Consider the following 5,848-nt stretch of genomic DNA (forward strand, 5'->3'; position numbering starts at 1 on the left):
AGAATGAGACTCTGTCTCAAAAAAAAAAAAAAAAAGGCCGGGTGTGGTGGCTCACACCTGTAATCCCAGCACTTTGGAGGCTGAGGCAGGCGGATCACCTGAGGTCAGGAGTTCGAGACCAGCCTGGCCAACATGGCGAAACCCTGTCTCTACTAAAAATACAAAAATTAGCTGGGCGTGGTGGCAGGCGCCTGTAATCCCAGCTACTCAGGAGGCTGAGGCAGGAGAATTACTTGAACCCAGGAGGCAGAGGTTGCAGTGAGCTGAGACCACGCCATTGCACTCCAGCCTGGGCAACAAGAGTGAAACTCCATCTCAAAAAAACAAACAACAACAACAAAAACTGAGCATAGGCTGGACAAACACTGAATGAATGAATCTATGAGCGAGTTAAAGGAACAGAGCAGCTGGTTGTGGTGGCTCACACCTGTAATCCCAACACTTTTGGAGGCTAAAGCAGGAGGATCCCTTGAGCCCAGGAGTTTGAGACCAACCAAGGCAACATAGTGAGACCCATCTCTACAGACATTTTTAAAAAATCAGCCTGGTATGATGGTGCACATCTGTGGTCCCAGCTACTTGGTAGGCTGAAGTGGGAGGATCACTTTAGCCCAGGAGATTGAGGCTGCAGTGAATTGAGATTGAGCTACTGCACTCCAGCCTGGGAGGATAGAGCAAAACTCAGTCTCAAAAAAAAAGAAAAATTAAAAATTAAAAATTGAAAAAAAAAAAAAAAACAATGGTCTGGGCATGGTGGCTCACACTTGTAATCCCAGTACTTTGGAAGGCTGAGGTGGGTAGATCACCTGAGGTCAGAAGTTCGAGATCAGCCTAAGCAACACGGTGAAACTCCATCTCTACTAAGAGTTCAAAATTAGCTGGGTGTGGTGGTGCAAGCCTGTGACCCCAGCCACTTGGGAGGCTGAAGCAGAAGAATCACTTGAACCCAGGAGGCAGAGGTTGCAGTGAGCCGAGATCATACCACTGCACTCCAGCCTGGGCAACAGAGTGAGACTCCATCTCAAAAGATAAAAAAAAGAAAAGAGAAGGCTTGAATTTTATGACAAATCCAATCTGATAAAAACCACTAGGGATATAGTTGTAGTTTAACAAAATTAGGCTTATTAACTTGATGTAGCAAGAGAGACAACACACCAGAGAAACTGTGGAGCGTTTCATCAAAGAAAGAAATGGGATTATCATAGGATTTGGGGGAGGTTGGAGTTCAGGTGAAAATGAAATGAAGCCGTGTTGATAGGCCTAAAGCAAAGCTGGCAATGTGTAAAGGGGTTACCATCTGGCGTGGGCTGAGAATCAGATTCAGAGTCTTGTTTCCTTGGACACCACAAAGGTAAGACAAATATAGACTACTGTGTCCAAAAACCCTTTATCTGAAGCTCTGCATCTGGGCAGAAAATCCAGGCTGTGTCTCTGTATCAAACCTGGCTCTTCTGACCCACTAAAGGAGCGTGGGATGTTCTGCTCTCACTGATGTGATTTCAAACAGCAAAGTTTCTGACAGTCTCTGATTTCAGAGAAGGAGATTTCTTTTTTCTTTCTTTCTTTTTTTTTTAGGTGGAGTTGCACTCTTGTCACCCAGGCTGGAGTGCAATGGTGCAATCTTGGCTCACTGCAACCTCCGCCTCCTGGGTTCAAGCAACTATCCTGCCTCAGTCTCCCGAGTAGCTGGGATTACAGGCGCCCACCACGCCCAGCAAATTTTTATATTTTAGTAGAGATGGGGTTTCACCATGTTGGCCAGGCAGAGAATGAGATTTCTCAGCACTTTTTTTTTTTTTCTTTGAGACAGAGTTTCACTCTTGTTGCCCAGGTTGAAGTGCAGTGGCACCATCTTGGCTCACTGCAACCTCCACCTGCCTGGTTCAAGCAATTCTCCTGCCTCAGCCTCCAGAGTAGCTGGGATTACAGGCACCCACCACCATGCCCAGCTAATTACTGGGCCTCCCAAAATACTGGGATAGCACTATGTCTTTGATGTTAATTGACAAAAGAAAGTTTGACAGAATCACTTTTTTTTTTTTTTGACATAGAGTCTTGTTCTGTGTCCCAGGCTGGAGTGCAGTGGCATGATCTCGGCTCACTGCAACCTCCACCTCTCGGGTTCAAGCAATTCTCCTGCCTCAGCCTCCTGAGTAGCTGAGACTACAGGTGCATGCCACTACACCCAGCTAATTTTTATATTTTTAGTAGAGACAAAGTTTCACCCTGTTGGCCAGACTGGTCTCGAACTCCTGACCTTAAGTGATCCACCTGCCTCGGCCTCCCAAATTGCTAGGATTATAAGCGCAAGCCACTGTACCTGGCCCAGATTCACATTTGATAGGAATATTCCTTCATGTCTCAATCATCTGAATGTGAAGGCCCTCAAGTGTGCCAATCTTTCCATCCCAGTGTGACTCCAGCTCCCTGGGCCCCACATCAGCCTGGCCTCCATTACAAAACTACCAAACCGAGTCACGATCCCCACACAGAGGGACCCAGCTTCCCAGTTGGACTGTGGGCTTGGCTGAATTAGGGTCATCTGCTTCTGCACTACACCCAACACAGGATACCAGGAGGTGCTTGGGCCGCGTCCATCGAATCTAACTGCTGATGGGTTTTCTAAATGCAAAGAAAAAGAAGTGGAAGGAATCATGGAAATGAGGTCCACTATGTAAGGTAAGTGGGAATGTAAGTGATTTTTGAAAAATCTATTTCCCAAAGTGGAAATCTCTAAAATGTGGCCATTAGTGACATTCTGAAAAAGGAAAATAAAATGGTATTGCTGACTCTTTTAAGATTAAAATAATAAATTACTGATGTTTTAATAATTTTAAAATGAGAATGAAATTGTTGATATGTAATTAAAAGAAATTGTTGATATGTAATTATTGACATTTTAATGATTTTAAAAGGAGAATGAAATTGTTGGTATGTAATTAAAAAGCAAGAATTGCAATTGATCCCTTTTTTTCCTCTTTCTCTTTTTTTTTGAGGCGGAGTCTCGCTCTGTCACCCAGGCTGAAGTGCAGTGGCACGATCTCAGCTCACTGCAAGCTCCACCTCCTGGGTTCACGCCATTCTCCTGCCTCAGCCTCCCAAGTAGCTGGGACTACAGGTGCCCGCCACCATGCTTGGCTAATTTTTTATATTTTTAGTAGAGACAGGGTTTCACCATGTTAGCCAGGATGGTTTCCATCTCCTGACCTCGTGATCCGCCCACCTCAGCCTCCCAAAGTGAGCCCTGCCCCAGCTTTTCTCTTTCTTTAAAGAGGCAGGGTCTTGCTATGTGGGCTGGACTTGAATTCCTGGGATCCAGCAATCCTCCCACTTCATCCCCTTGAGTAGCTGGAACTATAGGTCCTCACCACCACACCCAGCTTTGATCCTTTTTCTTTTTTGGAAGTGGGGCGGGAACAAGGTATGGCTCTGTCACCGAGGCTGGAGTGCAATGGAGTGATCTAGACTCACTGCAACCTCTGCCTTCCAGGCTCAAGCCATTCTCCCACCTCAGCCTCCCAAGTAGCTCGGACCACAGGCATGTGCCACCATACCCACCTAATTTTTCAATTTTTAGTGAAGATGGGTTCTTGCTGTGTTGCCCGGGGTGGTCTCAAACTCCTCAGCTCAAGTGATCCTTCTGCCTCAGCCTCCCAAAGTACTGGGATTACAGGTGTGAACCCCAATGCCCAGCCTCTTTCATTTTTAAAGAAGAAATTGAAGGCGGGGCACAGTGGCTCACGCCTGTAATCCCAGCACTTTGGGAGGCCGAGGCAGGCAGATCACGAGGTCAGGCATTTGAGACCAGCCTGGCCAACGTGATAAAACCCCATCTCTACTAAAAACACAAAAATTAGCCAGGCGTGGTGGAAGACACCTGTAATCCCAGCTACTCAGGAAGCTGAGGCAGAAGAATCACTTGAACCCGGGAGGTGGAGGTTGCAGTGAACCGAGATTGCACCACCGCACTCCAGCCTGGGTGACAGAGTGAGACTCTGTCTCAAAAAAAAAAAAAAAAAAAAAAAGGGAATTGAAGTACTGACATTGTGCCTTCTTGAAAAATGGATTGCTGGCTTTTCATGATTTAGAAATCAAAAGCAAAAAATTATTGGCCTTGAAATTCTAATCATTATTCAAAGAATTAAGTTATTGACTATATGGGTTTTAAAAGACTTGAATTGTTAAGACTTGGAGATTTGGACAAAGGAAAATTGAATTGTTGGCAGTTTTAGGCAAGATTCCCTGACTCTCTGCTGCCCATGTGTGGAGAGAACTGGGTCATCACAGCTCCCAGCCTCCCTCTGAGGATGAGTAGAGGTCCCTTGGGGGCCCACTGGCCAGCCACATTATGGAATTACACATATCCCACTGCCCTTTACTCTGAAACTATTTTGGAGAATTATCCAAGGGTTCTTCCTGACTCATTGGGAGGAAGTGGACACTCAGCCTTTGCAACCCTACTGTGCCTTGGCAACACCTGACAGTTACATGTCACCAGGCACTGTCTGACACAATAATAATGATTAATGTGTGTGGTTTCAGAACTTCCTCCCCACCTCCCAGCACCCCCATGATGCAGAAGTCTCTGCTCAGCTTGACTCTATTTCTTCCCTGCTCTCACTCTGCCCTTGCCATACCAGTTCTCAGGCTTTGCAAGAGCTGGAGTGTGCAGGCAGATCACCTGAGGTCAGGAGTTCAAGACCAGCCTGGCTAATATGATGAAATCCCATCTCTACTAAAAATACAAAAAAATTAGCCAGGCACAGTGGCGCGCACCTGTAATCCCAGCTACTCAGGAAGCTGAGTCAGGAGAATCACTTGAACCCAGGAGGCGGAGGATGCAGTGAGCCGTGATCGCACCACTGCACTCCAGCCTAGGAGACAGAGTAAGACTCCGTCTCAAAAAACAAACAGACAAACAAACAAACAAAAAGAGCTGGAGTGAGGGTAAAGTTGGAAGAGAGTTGTAGGGGAGGGCTGAGATGCCAGAAGTGGTTTAGGAGAAAAACGGGGCCAGTTTGTAATGTGTGGGGGCAGTGGATGGGAAAAGAGAAAAAAAAGAGAGCATTTGAAGGGGTATTTTTTTTTTTTTTTTTTTTGAGACGGAGTCTTGCTCTGCCACCCGGGCTGGAGTGCAGTGGCTGGATCTCAGTTCACTGCAAGCTCCACCTCCCGGGTTTACGCCATTCTTCTGCCTCAGCCTCCCGAGTAGCTGGGACTACAGGCGCCCGCCACCTCGCCCGGCTAGTTTTTTTGTATTTTTTAGTAGAGACGGGGTTTCACCGTGTTAGCCAGGATGGTCTCAATCTCCTGACCTCGTGATCCGCCCGTCTCGGCCTCCCAAAGTGCTGGGATTACAGGCTTGAGCCACCGCGCCCGGCCTGAAGGAGTGTTGTTGATACAATCACTTTGGAGAGCAATTTGGCAATTGGTAAAGTTGAAAATGAGCATGTCCTCCCAGTCAGCACAGCACGTCCATTTCTTGGAATGTACCCTAGGGAAACTCTCCCACATGTGCACCAGGAGACATGTCCAAGGACATCCATTGAAGCACTGTTTGCAATCACAAAAAAAAAATAGCTCTGCTTTAAATATCCATGAGCAAGGAATAAAGAATAATAAAAATTTAGGCAATGGGATACACTACAAACAGCGGCAACGAACTAGAGATATATAAAACAGCATAGGTAGATCTCAAAAACACATTAAGTCCAGGCGGGGGTGGCTCATGCCTATAATCCCAGCACTTTGGGAGGCTGAAGCAGGCGGATCACTTGAGGTCAGGAGTTCAAGACCACTCTGGCCAACATGGTGAAACCCTGTCTCTACTAAAAAAAAAAAAAATATA

Source organism: Piliocolobus tephrosceles, chromosome 1 (assembly GCF_002776525.5).
Source record: "Piliocolobus tephrosceles isolate RC106 chromosome 1, ASM277652v3, whole genome shotgun sequence".
NCBI classification, from domain to species: domain Eukaryota; kingdom Metazoa; phylum Chordata; class Mammalia; order Primates; family Cercopithecidae; genus Piliocolobus; species Piliocolobus tephrosceles.